At 36.0% G+C, this 15,754-nt stretch overlaps 1 protein-coding gene and 1 long non-coding RNA gene across 2 annotated transcripts in view; one reads left to right on the plus strand and one right to left on the minus strand.

Annotated features, from left to right (window-relative positions):
- EYS (eyes shut homolog) overlaps positions 1-15,754 on the plus strand; it is a 286,523-nt gene that overhangs the window by 85,346 nt on the left and 185,423 nt on the right. The gene's annotated exons all lie outside the window — the stretch shown is intronic.
- Positions 9,065-10,308, minus strand: LOC134167519 (uncharacterized). The gene is made up of 2 exons (XR_009966211.1): positions 10,165-10,308; positions 9,065-9,438 (listed from the first exon to the last, which is right to left on the minus strand). It is a non-coding gene; the product is annotated as an uncharacterized LOC134167519 (long non-coding RNA).

Here is a 15,754-nt window from a genome sequence, read left to right on the forward strand (position 1 = left end):
GCATTATAAGCCTTTGATAGTCATAGACCAGTTCTTCAAGAAGTCTGGAAAGAACTCATAGTTGCAGAAGATAAGAGCAACTGTAATAATTTACTCTAAACATTGAAAGTGATAAACTAAATTATCATCTATGCAATCCAGATTTTTTTTTTTTCCAGTCAAGAAAATTGTCTCTTAACTCCTTAGGGATAGCTGTGATCTGTTTTAATCATGCTGTAATGTATACCTCTACATTCCAGTAGCATATACTTATTAAACATCTTAGTGGTCAACCATTAACTACAGGTCAGCAAGAAAATAATATCACACACTCAGCTGGAGTAGTAAGAGTCAATATAATATACCACAGGGTCTATCCACAAACCCTGTTTAGATACTCTGGCTTCATTAGAATGTGTTGCATATTTCTAGGTTAAGATATGCCACTTAGTAACAACTGTATATTTCTTACAGTGCATAAGACCAGCTTGTAGAGTGAAAGTAAGTGAATGCTATTATCTTAATTATGTGGTTTAATTTGATAGTGTGTTGTTATATGCATTATTGCCTTTTTCCTACTTGATTGCTCTTTAACTAATAAACTTCAGTAGGTTGTTCTGCCCATACAGGAAATGTGTTCCAAGTCAAAACAGTCATTATGGACATATTAGGGCCAAGACAGTTCATTTAAATGCATGATCTATTTACAATCAAATACCTCTGAATCTGAAATGTCTCTAAGTGACAATTTTGAAAAGTGGAAATCTATCTCCATTTCCTAATGAAACAGAAATTCATGAGTATGAACCAGTGTATTTGCCAAAGTCAAACTGAAGCTGTCAGTGCTGGATATATGCCTAAGTATACTACAGATTATCAAAGTTATCTGGAAATAAAAAGTTGCTACAAGTTTGTCTTTAAAAACTCTAACCTCTAACCTTAAATGCAGTATAGAAAATTTGGTATCAGTGTAAATTTAAGCTTTATTACTGAGTAGTGAGTGCTAGGTTGTACAATAGAAAGGGGAGATTGTGTGGATAGGGACACAGTGACAGGGAGCGTACTCTGAGCTAGCTTTTTTCTTTTTCCTTTCTGGGTAAATAAGTCTTTTGACTTTAATATTAAATGTGACATTCTTTCATCCATGAAACAATTATTAGCTAAGAGGTTGTATCTGCTTCATTGTGAAATCCCCACACACGAGCGGAAAAAATGTAATGCTTTAGTATGAAGGCAGATGGTTGTCTATTAGTGTAAAGTTCATAGCAATAGGTTTGGAATATCACTGTCTTGTATGTGCAAAGAAAGTATGTCCCTGACTGTTAATTATAAGATTAACATTTCTAAAGTCACCAAAATCTTTTGCATTCTGTAGAAGTTTTATAAATTGTTCAATAAAAAGAATATTTAAATGTCGTGTTAAAAAATGAGAAATCTTTTTAATTTTTATATGTTGCCTGGGTATATTCTGTACATTACTTAAAGGTCAACTCCTTTCACAAAGCTGCAAAACCAGGAGTAAAATAGGAGGTTGTTACATGCATTTATGTTACAACCATTCCACCTGGGGACTTCATTACATTTGTTCCCTGGGATACACTGTCAGAATTCCTGATTTGTCAAACAATACTTTATAATACCACCCTGACATTAGAGTTTTCTTTTACTAGCAGCTTTTATAGAGATTTTTCCTAACTTAACATTTCTAACTTGCATCATTGACTAGTATGTCAATGTATTTGGTTTTGAAAATAAATGTAATTGGTCCAATTTCTGTGATTTTGGCCATATTTAGAACAATCTCATGTCTCAGTAAGTCATAAATCTATCTGCTTAATAATGTTTATACTTCGTATGTATGATTTAAAACAAGTCTGTGACAACTGCCATCAAAAAGAAGGATGAGGAATCATATGAAGATGTGTGAGGAAGGACAGTTGTGTTTTCATCTCCACATTCAAGTCTCTGAGATACCCAGAAAGAAAAATGTGAGATGATTGTCACCCCATATTCTCTGTTTTTTCAGAGTTCAGGTGTTCTTTCACTGATTTTGTCCTCCCTCAAAATCATTCATAACTTGGTAGTACTCTGTGAGTAGAAAAACAACAGGTTTAGAGCTATGTATAAACTTCAGTAATTCATTTGATGTCATAAACCACAGTCAATGTCTAAACATATGAGATATTTATTAATTTCCCACAAAATGCATTTATATGTGTATGCAAAACTTTCAAATTAACTTTCTAGATTTGGGCTAAATTTATAAAAAGTATGAAGTTTTCCCTTCAGATTGAGAGGAAGACATTAAAAATTAAAACACAGTAGGATACTTAAGAACAAAGATTTATCCAGAATTTAAATAACTTTGTCTGTTGGCTTTGATATACAAGTTGCACTTGCAACAATTTTAAAACTGTGTGTAGGAAATAGCTAGCTATTCCCATACATTTTACTTGGTATATTAGAATTCAACAGAAGTAATATTTTGATGAGCAATGCAAAGAAAAAGGAATTATCTAAATTAATTCTAATGTTCTCTGCACTTTCATCTGTGGGTCTGACCTTACGCTTTGACATGAGACTAGCCAAACCTTGTGAAATGTAACATGTTAGCGCTTCATATTGCCATGCATCTGTGAGTAATCACATTATGTGCACAGTCACCTGGACTTAGCATAAGGTCACTGCAGTAAAATATTGTTTAAAGATTTTTTTTTAATCATTTGAGTGTTATTAAAAATGAGCATTCTGCTATAAAGGCTTTCATGACATCTCAAGAAGTCAGCCTTTTCTGGGAAAAATGAATCATAAAAGCAGTAGAAAACTCTTTGCTTTCCCGTGTAGATCAGACCTGTGAAAATTTTGGCATTTCTACAATTAGGCATCTGAATCACTATTTCTTTAGTGTGGATGAAAGTTTTCTTGTCATAGTAATCTTTAAGAGAGCTGAAACAATTTTATAACATATTTTAGACAAGAACAGATAATAGAAAATGTAGCAATGGTAAGTTTAGAACTGTGGGGAACAAGTTTTCTTCCATTCATTTTCTGTTTGAAAATGTCAGTGTAAAATTGATTTTTTTCTAAACCTTGTTACCTGTTCAGCTGCTAATCTCCCAGCTCCTTGGATTCATTTTACATTCCAAGATAACCCTTACTGCAGAGTTGACAAATACTTAATTCTTTTCTTCCTTTGCTTCTCCATTTATGACATTTTCTGGAAACACCTTCTTTCAGTGATGGTTGAATTGCTGCCATTTGTTCTGTTAGTGCTAATTTGCTGATAATCAAGTCATCTGTGGGAATGTTATTTGTCTCCCCAGGCTGTATGGCAATGCTTATTTTCTGAGCTAGACTCATTTGCATTCTTCCACAGGAAATGCCATGTGATAAAGCAGGTGAAGTATTAAATAATGCCTTTGAGCTTTATTATGTAGCCTGTAAGAAAGAGAAAAGAAGACTGGTTTGCTTTTATAGCACAGAATAAACAGTTAGTTAGTCCTTTTACCAGTGAAATCACCTGTGTTAGCGACTTAGGACAACAGTATATTGTGCTACTATGACATTTTGATTTCAAGAATGCTGTGATTAAAAAAGCACAGGGTTTTATTTTTTTCATTCCCAGATACAAAGTGTGCAGCTGCTGATCTGCTCGAGACCACTCTTAGGAGATTCAGCTAGCTGTGAATGTGAAGTGAACATCAGGATTCTCTAGGAAACTCCCTAAAGCATCCTGCTCAGAACAATGCCAGCTGGCAGATTCTTTCATGTCACAAATGAATCCAAAGTGAATGGCCATTCTGGGAGGACACTGACCACTTACCTGATGTGGTTACAAAGGAAATGCCTTTGTTCTTTTCTGGCCTAAGCATTAAACTGGCTCAACTATGAACAACCCCCCCCCCCCCCCATTATTTCTGATTAGGATTGCCTGACACGTTCCTTTTCATGCATCTTCATGGAACACTGGTGCTTGTGTTTACATAAAATCTCGAACCACTGTTGTTCAAAGGGGAGGAAAATTTAAGATATAAATGTTAGGAGATCACTGTTTTGAGGCTCCTTAAGAGGGCAAACCTCCTTCGAGGGAAAGAAGACAGCTTATACTATAAAAAGAGAGATTTTCTTCTACAATTGTATTTTCTTTATATTTTTGCAATAACAGTTTGTGGTGATAAAATATGCAAGTAATTATATAGCAAAAACATTTTATCTGTTTAGGTATTTAACTACCCAGGAAATTAAGGATTCAAAAGATGACTTTCCTGTACTTATTTATTTACATTCTTCATGCCTGTAGATCCGTTCTGTGCAGAATATTTGGGAGGTTCAAGAAATAGGGAGCATGTAGAGTCCCCCTGTGTTTCAGTGGAATTAGTGAAAATACTGAATACATCATCAAACAGAGCAAAGAGTTGAGGAATTTACTGTCAGATTCCTACTTTCTTTTAGATTCATATTTAAGACAGGAAATTGCATAAATAAAAATAATTTTCGTATGTCAATGTTATGGTCCTGTGTAAAGAATTTGCTTAATGAATTCTTCCACCCTATAAAAGAAAAAAAAAAAACGGCATTGCATTATATATAAATAATACAAATCTCTTGCATATTGAACACAAGAGAAAATACCCAAATATGAGAAATAAAACCAAGAGAATAAAGGCAAGCATCTTGTTAGCCTCAACCACTCATAGTGTAAAACTATAGATTCATCTGACTTCCAAAAAGGTTTTACAACACGTGGCATTATTCTTAACATTATCTTTTTTAAATGATCATAGCTGTAGTGACTGGGTTTTTTTATTCATCTGAACAACCTGCTTCAGCAACTGGTGAACTTCAGCAAAATAAGAAGAATAAATTAACCACAAATTTATATGAGTAAAATATGTATGATGTGACAAAATGCAGTATTTAAGGTTTCTCTTAGAGTTAACAGCAGAAGCCCAGTCTCAGACACTTACCTCTTCACGTACATTTTCTCATATAACAGGGATTTTGTTACTGGGATTTTTTTTCAGCTCAGTGCAATACAAAAAGAAAGATTTATCATTTAAAATTTGTACATAGCTTTAATTGTGGAGCTGTTATTTTAGTAGCAAAAAAAGAAAAAAAAAGCAAGATGGGAATATTCCTATTAAATGTGTGTGTACTTCATTAAATGTCTTGTTAAGAGCATAGTAGAATCAGTATGCAACTCTCTTTGTTCCTGGAGATTCCTATATGGGAATTTTATAGGAACTCCTGTTATTTTAATTCTGATTTTGATATAAAAGCATTTTAAATCACTCGTAAAAAAAAAATGAATGCGTAGAAAAGGTGTAGAAAATGTAGGATTTACATGCACAAAAAAAAAGTTGAGTGTGAAGGGACATTTCATTCATTGCCTTTTGAAATCCAGCATACTGCATAAATCTCTTCCTTTAAAGATGAAGCCAGACAGACTCAAGACAGGAAATGATATGACAAAATTCAGCTCCAGATGATCAGAATCAGTCTCCCTTTTTCTGACATTTCTAGAGACCAGCCTGGGTGCAGCTGAGAATAAAGGGAAAAATGTCAGCCCAGATTTAAAGCCTGAATATTTTCGTGTAATCAAGATGGTGATGCTTGAGGATCTTAAATATATCCAGAGAGGCTGGGGAGGCAAAAGATTTTGATGAAATAGTAACAGTAAATTTGGCCAAAACAGAATATTGTGATCCAAAATACTGGCTTAAAATGTGTTTGGTGTAAAGGTCACCCTTGCTTTTTTTTTTTTTTTTTTGTAAAACAATGAAATGTTAGTTTCATGGGGATTTAGGTACATTAACAAGATGATAAGGCCTTTGGTCCCTGTTAAATATACTAAACAGCTGATGACGCTTAAGGATAGGAAGAGGGAAGAGAATAAAGAAACTACTACTCTGTCATTTAGCAGCAGGCAGGACAGATTTCTGAGCTGGCATGATAGGGCAGCTCAACACTGAAAATATTCTTGAAATACTAAGCTAGAAAAGCAAAATGAAATGAGGAGTTATAAAGGAAAGTATTCATCAGCATTACATTTCATCCGGCTAAAAATATCTCATAAGAATAAAAAAAAAAAAACTTGGACACAGAGAATGTTAATAAAAACTAAGAACTACCTGATGGCAGAAACTAACATTTTATACTTGACATTTCCACAAACTCTTTCAGGTTGTGGTATTATCATCTTACCTCAGTGCAGAGGTGTTTTACTACTTTGGTGTTCTTAAAATGAGATTTCAGCAAGGACGTTACCAACCCCTGCATTTGTCTGCATTTTATGTTATCTCTGAAAATACATTATATATTTGCTGTATTTCTAGAACAGAGACATTCTTCATTCTTTCTTCCAGCTCCAGTAGTGCTACACTGAAATCCTGCTGAGTTGTTACAGTTTCAGAAGCAGTAGATTAATACTATCCTATTATATTGCTGTATCTTATTTTTTACATAAACAACTTGCCAAAACTATGTAGAATCCTAGGAGTAGTGCTGAATCTCACTCCTGACAATCAATAAGGCTTAGGCATTGTGCATGACATAAGGATTTTTATAAGTTCTGGCAATGTCTTCATTTATCTATGCCATGATTTTTTTTGCTCATAAGATGGCTATTTCCATTCTCTGCTTTAAAAGGTGCTTTCCTGGCAAAAACTGTCTTCCGCCTTAACATTTGATTAATGAATCTTTAAGAGAAGATATAATCAATGTCTGCCTACAAAAAAAGAAAAAAAAAAGAGAAAAAGAAAAAACAGCGAAAGAAATGCTTAAAGGCATCTATGAAAATACTCTGAAATGTCATTAAAAGTAGTGTCTTCGCTAATAACAGAAATGCTGCTTCTTTCTGAACCTAACCAACACAGCTTCTTCCTTCCTTTCTAAATGTTACGCTACAGACCATGCAATACCGATACTATGTCATTTCTTTTCCAACTTTTTTTCCTCTCAAGGAATATACTGGTTATGTGCTATTGTGTATATGTGTATAATACACAGAAAGCATCTAGAAATTACTTCGTAATAGTTGTATCTCTTTTCCTGTCACCTTTTTTGTTTGTTTATTCTCCCTTAGTTTTGTAGCTGTTACAGTCTCTTGTAACTTGCCTACCTGCCACCCCAATGCAGTGTGAACAGAAAAAAACTGTATCTCCTTTTTTATGAGCCATGGTATAATGACAGGGACATTTTTAACATCTCCTTGTATTTGACAATTTCTTTGTTACCCTTACGTGCATGACAGTGTCAAAAAGAAGGGAGACCTGGTCTGAGGTTTTTAAATCCCTGCTCAGATGGAAAGTGATGTCTTCTGCATGCTGCCTGCCTGCTGTTACTAACTTGCATTATTCTTTTTGTAGTCATGTGGAAAACATGTGTAGTCCATCATATGTGGAAAATTTTTGCTTTCCAGTCCAAACCAGTTTAATCTAAAGTTAACTTTACAGATACAGCAAACCATATGTTAGCATGTTGTGTATCAGCTGCAATGTCATTCTGTGAGGCAGTCTGAGCCATTTAGTAGCTACTCAGCTTGCTCACCTAGAACAGTGTTTGTTTGAAGTAATCTGCTCATTTCACATGAGTCAGCAGGGGATGCATTCTGTGGTAAAGGCATTCACAGTAGTTATGGCTAAATGTGGTTGTGATGGCCCCTGTGGTGGGAAGATAGGTGAGTAGACGTGTTGTGTGCCACATCACATTTGATAAACTGAGTGAGACAAGAAGCTAAGTCTTCTCATTGCTTTTAGGTGCTCTCTGCAAATTCTGAGTGTACTTTGTGGTTATGTATAAATGATGATTACAATAACTTTGAAAATGAGACAATATTGAACAAAATCTGAATTTAATTCTCTCTTGGTAGAAATCTGTGTGTAAGTCTATGTTGTGGTTTAAGCCCAGCCAGCCACCCAGAACCATGCAGTCACCTGCTCACTCCCGCCTCCTTCCTCCCCCCTCCCAACTCCTTCCCCCTCCCCCCCCCCCCCCCCCCCCCCCCCCCCCCCTTCCCACTGCCAGAGGGATGGGAAGGAGAATCAAAAGAATGTAACTCCCATGGGTTGAGAAAAGAACAGTCCAGTAACTAAGGTATAACGCAAAACCACTGCTGCTACCACCAATAATAATAATGATAAGGGAAATAACAAGGGAAGAGAATACAACCTCTCACCACTCACCGACCGATACCCAGCCTGACCCAAGGAGTGATCTAGCCCTTCTGGGTAACTGCCCCCAGTTTATATAGTGGGCATGACGTGCTGTGGTATGGGATACCTCTTTGGCTAGTTTGGATCAGGTGTCCTGTCTCTGCTTCCTCCCAGCTTCCCATCCTCCCTGGAAGAGCATGAGACTTACAAAGTCCTTGGTCAGAGTAATTATTACTGAGCAACAACTAAAAACATCGGTGTTATCAACACTGTTCCCAGGCTGAAAGTCAAAAACACAGCAGTGCACCAGCTACTAAGAAGGAGAAAAATGACTGCTACTGCTGAACCCAGGAGAGTCTAAAACCAATCATGTTTAGTCTAACCAAGTCCAACTTAGACTTTTTTCTTAAAAGAGCATGAATGTTTCCCTGCTGTCATCACTGAATAAAGACTGAGCCATGGCATTTCTTCTTTTTTGTAGTTTCTATTTATATTTTCTCTACTACAATATTTTTTTTTATTCTGGATGAAAATGGAAAACGTTCTAGTAGAATGAAGGTATGGCAGAATGAGTATTAAATAATGACTTAGAAGAATAACGATCAAAGCAAAAACTGAGAAAAGGTTAATCTTCAAGTATTTTCATAATGTTTGTAAGCATTGTTTTTTTTTGCCTTTAATGTTTTTGGACAACAGCATGTGCAGAATAAAACCAATATGTTTTTCCAACCACTACTTTGGTATGTAGTGTTGTAAGGCCCTTATTTACTTCCTTTTCTAATCCTGGAATGTCTGATGATTCAGATCAGCTGTTTTCAAAAGCTGATATAATGTAATAAAGAGCATGAGGCTCAATTGAATTGGCAGCTATTGCGATCTTAAAAAAGGACAGAATGCCTTGAAGGTGAAATAAAAAAAACGTCATTAAAATGTGGGGTTAAATTTGTATTAATATATTAGTCAACTAAAGAGGCAATATTAGGAAATGTTTGGAGAATTCAAATAAATAGCTGAATAACTACACTGCTATCAGCTAGAGATTATTTCAGAAAGTATATCCAAATATGGGTGTACCAATCTGGCATTAGTAATTACTATGTTTTACTTTTCCTATCTTTGACCACAAAACCAAGGGCCTGCATTTTGTGGTTTTCTGCTGGTTCCATAAGTCCTTCTCAAAATCTGCAGTAGCTTGTTGCTTATTTTCATTGCTTTTGTGACCAGTGGACCATCACATATATGATACAGCAGAGAACAGAATCCACCACACATCTTAGCTTGGTACTCTGCACATGTCACATCAGATCTACAAGAATAATAAAGGAAAGGAGGAAGGGATTTAGGGAGGAAGAATAATATATATATTCTGAGATGGCATAAATCAATCTAGTGAGACCACAGAAATGGTTTTCTTTGGCTGTACGCAGTGGATTATAAAAACGTAGCAAAGAAAAAGACCTTCACAAAGGTGGAGCATAAAGAGAGATTAGTTTCCAGAGAGTTTGACTTGAAAGAGATACGGTCTGGAGAAAGATGATGTCAGGTAGCTTTGCAGAATTGGTTTCCTGGGGCCAGCTATTCAGTTGTTTCATGGAAGGAGTAGAGGTACTTGCACAGACAATGTTCAGTGTAAGGAAAGAAATAACAAAGCAAAACATACTGAAAGAAAAGTAAAATAGACTGTCACAGATCAAAGAATGTGACTGTTTCTCAGTCAACACAGAGTGCATTTGAGGAAAGAAACAATCAGATAAGGAAGTGAAGAGTATCCCTGCCTCCACCCCCAAGAAAACCTACAGTAATTTATTAGAGCAAAAGTCTGTTCCTGGGAGTAACTTACAGAGAGTACTTCAGGGCACCAGAAGCAACTCCATGCATGCTCTGCAAGAAACTGATTTTCCAGTTACTGATGTGTTTTTTTCTACTGTAGCCTAAACAAATTCAGTGCTTGATAGAGAAACTGTTAACATTAAATAGCATAAGAGACTAAAAATCAAGCTCTCCTATATTCTTGAATTAGCCTCAGACTCACTCTATGACCTTAGACTTCTGTTCCCTCACTGCAATTCTTGCTGCACATTCTTCGGTGTTTTTTTGTGGGATCAGAACAGTGTGATTCTGCTTGCCAAGTAGCAATTCACTCTTCATTTTATATCTAGTTGTTTTTCAAGATTCCCAAAGCTGCCTCAAGGAGGTCCTTACTTACATCCTTTTCTAATCATGAGATATGTGATAATTCCAATCAGCTGCTTTTGAAAGCTAATAGAGTAGCATAAAGAGCATGAGGATTAACAAATTAGTAGGTAGCATAATGTGTCAGGTTTTATGCATTAAAACAAATGTATTTGACAGCAGTCATGTCCCACACAAAAGTGAATTCCAAACCTTTATTAATGATGTCAGCAGATCACCCAGAGATGCTGTGTTTTCACAGGCTGCAACAGCTGTCCTTAACTCAGTAAGGGACAGTCAGCACAGGCAAACTAACTCTCATGAGAATGCTTGAGAATAGAAACATTAAATTGTGGATGCAGGTATTTCTGATCAACAGTTTTAAATCCACTGCCCAGTATGTAAGACCAACCACAGATACATTATGTGTTTTCAAGGATCCTGTTTGTTATATATTTTCACAGAACACAAACCTTTAATGTTTCTCTGAAACAGGTATATATGTACATTGTCAGTAATTTCTTTTTTTTTTTTTTTTCTTTACCCAGAATATTTTTTTATCTCAACAGAAAGCTTTCATGGATTTGAAAACTCAAAACATTAATGTGCAAAAGAAACTTATTTGCACTGAACAATTTTAAAATGTGTATTTTTCTATATCAGTACTATCAATGCACATCGAGTATCCATAATAAATTCTTGACAGCCTATTCTACTTGTTATTAATAAAAAATATGCCTGTCAGGCTAGTAATTGCATAACGTCAATTTCCTTCAGTTTTAATGGAATCAGTTGCACACATAATTTAAAAAACCCTTTATCTTGGTGCACCTTTCCTTTGTGATTGGCTGATACAAAAGAAAGCTTCCTCTTAAAAGTTGGATACTCAGCATATATTCAACATGCTAAACAACCCTGCTCTGACATGATTACTACGGAGAAAACTCTAAGCTCAGGGTTTATCTGGTTTGGTACAGGTTTCAGAATCTTATAATCAGAAAAAAAATCCAGGCCCCATAATATAGTGTTACTTGCCTTGCTAGCACATAAGTCTGTTTCATGATATGATAACTTTTATCATAGCATACTGCAGATTATGTAGCCATTATTGACCTTTTGAATTATATTTTGACCAGATGCTGCATGATTGCTCCACTCTGTATATATCTTTATGATCACTGACAGATGTTCATGCCCTGACTTCATCTGAGAAATCATTGGTCTTGAAGCAGTGTGTGAAGAAATCATAAATAATGTAATTTTATTAGCATGGGAATTCACACATTTGGGAAAATTACTACCATCTGTGTGCATTACTGCTGCACCATGCCTTGTAGACCAGATCTGATTCATGGCCTGCCAACTTTGAACAGAAATTGAATTAGTAAGTATTTTTCTGTACCAGATCATGCAGGCAGGTCTCTGTATGTCCACCCAGTTGCCGTCCTTTGAATACCAGAAAGGTCTTATTGGCAACATTTTCATAATGGTCACAAATCAGAGGGCTCCGTTTATGGTAGAAAATAGATAAATATGGTAATTTTATTAGGTGCCATATTCTCCATCTACAAGAAGAGGGTTTGTCTGGAAGCTGATCACCCAACAACCTTAATTTAAAGTAAAATTATTGAAGTTTTATATTGAAAAGGACAAGTGTTTAAACCCATTAAAGACCCAGTCACATCTAGGACCTTACTTTAACATTTTTAGCCTGTAGAACTGCCTTGAATCTGTGGCAACATGATCACTCATAGACATAATATTAAAAGTCACTTGCAATTTGGCAAGAGAATGATCTTCCTATCTGTGGCGGCATTTTCTTTGTCTTCTGTCTTTGCAAGCAATTTCCATCTGAGTTGCTGAAAGTAATACTGGAAATACATTTTAATACAAGGTCTGAATGTATCAGTGCTATTTCCTAATTTTTGCCTTTTGTATGCTTTAAGAGCTGGTAACAACTGTCACATCCTCAGTGTTCGGTGTGTTCTAGTCTTCTGTCTTCAAAACCTGAAATCATCTATATATTTGCCAACACTTTCTGGAGAGGTCTCAAAAAGGAATGAAAAGCAAAGCTATCTGAATACAGTCTATTATGATTTTCATCTGAATGAAAACTTGCTGTTGAGTAGTCTATCACTTAAAAGTCACTTAGCCAGCACTTCCTGGTATCACTACAGAATGTGTGTAATTTGGACATTGATCCAAGAGTTGCAGGCAAAGGCTTATATTTTTGTGAAAGCTGCTGTCATTACATCTTTAAGAGGTCAAGATAATACTTTTTGTTATTTGCAGTCTTGGCACAGAGTATGAGAATTCTCATGGTGCCTTTTGCAGGGAAAAATTGCAAATAAATCTTCAACACAAAATAGATAAAGAGTATTTCTGTCATTAGTGGAATATATAAATAGGCAACACATTTTTAAGAAATATCTAATGTGAAGTGATTAAGTTCTTATTTTCTGTTGCATACTCTAGAAATTATGAAAAAGTTATCTAATATATAGTTGAAGTTATGCAGGTGTTTTAGCAGTAATTTACAGAATTTGTTATTTACTTATGTACGTCAGTTCTAGATGAAGTATGGTGTAATACAGTAATTTTTACTACATTTTATAGAAGGAGACTGTTCAGTATTATGTATATAAATTAAACACTTGATGAAGAATTTGCTATATTGAATATGCAAATTGAATTCAAAGAAGACGTGTAACTGAATTAGCACTGAGAAGTCCTTGGTATTCTGCGACTCATTTGGAGACATCTTCAGAGAAATTTAGTAGTGTGGAGTTAGCAAAGCCATAAAAACTTTTGCCCACGAGAATAGAAGTATTTAACTAAAGTTTGATGAGAAAAGTACTAACACTTGTCACCAAAGTAGGGTAGTGGAACAGAAAACTTGCAGTGCTTTGATACTATTGATTATAGCCTCCTAAAATACTGCATTAGCAGCCACCTGTGCATTGCTTATAAATGCATTAGAGTTCTGGGACAGGTCACTCATTGTTAAAATTGGCAGTTTAATCCCTAAAGGCAGACGGGGTGCAGAGCCTAGGTGTGAGTGGCCCTTCAGTAACATCCCTCTTGTACTTCTACTTCTTTCCAGATAATTTTGTTACAGACTATAAAGTACCCTATTGATTGAGCTCTGAAAGTTGTAAATGTGATTTATGAGCTATATTTGATTAAAAGTGTGGCTGCTCTTAGAAACACAGAAATTTCTGCTCCCTTGGTCTAACACTGTGTAAATCACTTAAATCCATTACCTGAGAGAATACGCCCTTATAAAAGACTAGTGAAAATGGTAAGCTGCATTGGAAGACCAGGTAGGAGAGCTTTATTTTAACCAGAGTGCTAGGCAAAAAAAAAAAAGATGTACGACCACTGGAGAACTAAAATACTACAATTGTTATTCACTGTTAGATAAACTAACACAGTTTTTCCAGCAATTTTTTTTTAACTACAGCAGTTTGAAAATAGTAAAGTAAAACTTGACAGCAGGTTAAGTAGCTAAGCTGTCACTCCTGGCATTGTCTTGATATACAGTGCTATGCATCCAGTCAACAGGAAGGAAGCTTTATCTTCTATAAAAACATGCAGGATGTGAGAAGAATAGTTTTTAATCAGATGACATTTTTTCTCAGCTTTCCAGAAGCAAGTATTTGGCTTTCAAATTATTTACATATGAAATAAGATGCGATTACAGCCTTTGAACTTCCATTGCTTTTAAGTTTGAGCCAGGTGAACACAGATTGAAGATATGTGATATGTGTTGGTGTCCTTACTAGTAATTAAGATGAATCATTTTGTGAGTACCCACATGACTTGTTTCTTGTTGCTGATATCCAGTGAGGCTATACTGTGTAAGTTTAAAAGAAGAATGTCTTTCTCTATTATCAGCCTATAAAACTGGTTACCAATTGATCATACTAAACTTGCCATGGACTGCAACTTTTCTGCTATATTAGTCATATTCCCAATGAGAATCATTTAGCAAGAATATTTCAAGTCTTTTTATTTCAGGGTGCAAAGGATTTGGGAAACTAATATTTAACCAGAGTTGAAAACGCATGTTTAAAGCTGGTTAGGTAACTTTTCCCTTGTATGCACCAACTTTTCATTTATTTATTTATTTTTGACATACCAGTGATATTGTATCTTTCTTGGGCACAAGACGCAAATAGATGTATCAGTGTACAAAATAGCACCAGAAACCATGTGATGAGTTTTTAAAGCATGTGACAAATTATTTATGAATCTTTAAGTATACATTCCTATACATTCTTCCCACAAACATGCTTTCATCAGATCACTGGTAGCTTTACATACTTCTGACTTCAAATAGTGCAAAAAATAAGCACTTCCTTCTTTTGGATTAAATGTGTAATTTACCCAAAAGAAGTATCCAAAAGAAGTACTTACCAGGCTAAGTGCCATAAAAATACTTAGCCTGAACTGCTGAATGGGCAGTATGTAGTCAAACAGTAGTGCTAAGTTGAAGACAATACTTTCTTACCTTGCTGAAATCTATGTACTTTCTAATATGATCGAAATATACATTAAGATGATTGTGTCACTCCTGGGCATGTTCTTTTCTTTTCTTCAGGAAGTTGCAGAAAATCTGCATTGATGGCACACTGTTCATGTACTCTGTTGAAAGCATATTTTGCAGTGAGCTAAATTGTGTTAAAATTTAATATGGTAAGTGCCATATAAGCAATCGCTGTATAATTTTCAGTAAGTCCTTTTCTAGCAGCATTTCATTGGGAATACTATAAACAATCAGTGTTTAAATCAGGATATAAGAGTGTCTGAGACTGAACTGACAGCGTGGAGACAAATGGACTCTGGTACTGAAACACTTCTACTGTAGATAAGTATTTAATGCTAATGAATGATAGGCATCCCTGCCTATGGCTGGGTAGATGAGACAGCCTGGGAAAGAAGCCAGGTGGATGAGGGTAAAAGTTCCTCACACAATGTCCCTGCCTCTCCGCAGCAGCAGTGGTAGTGGTTGTTGATGTGGTAGGGAGATACAGCACAGGGAGGAGGTTGGGCAAGTCAGTGCAGTGCTCCCAGCCATGGGGCTGAGACAAGGGCCAGAACCCCGAAGTGTTCCAGCCGCCACATGTGGGGCCTCTACCTGCCCTGTCCCTCAGCTACCACACATCGTGTCAGCCATAGGGGCAGAGGTGCAATACCCAGTTCTGATTAAGTTCTCATGGCACTTGGCGAGTAGCTGCCAGTATGCAGGCTTCCCTATCTGTTGCTCTGGAAGGCTGTCTACATGCAGGCAAGTGCTGCCATTGGCACTTAGGGACAGGGGAGTTGCCTGGAGATCAACAATGTTTAACCAGCTCTGTGCCAGGCAAATGGAGAGTTAAACTCAAAGCCCAAAGCCAAGAACTGAATTAGATTATTGCCCAGACAGTAGTGTGTTGTGTTTGAGCCTG

Source organism: Pezoporus occidentalis, unplaced genomic scaffold (genome assembly GCF_034315485.1).
Source record: "Pezoporus occidentalis ecotype Australia unplaced genomic scaffold, CSIRO_AGI_Poc_V1 ctg29, whole genome shotgun sequence".
Taxonomy (NCBI): Eukaryota; Metazoa; Chordata; class Aves; order Psittaciformes; family Psittacidae; genus Pezoporus; species Pezoporus occidentalis.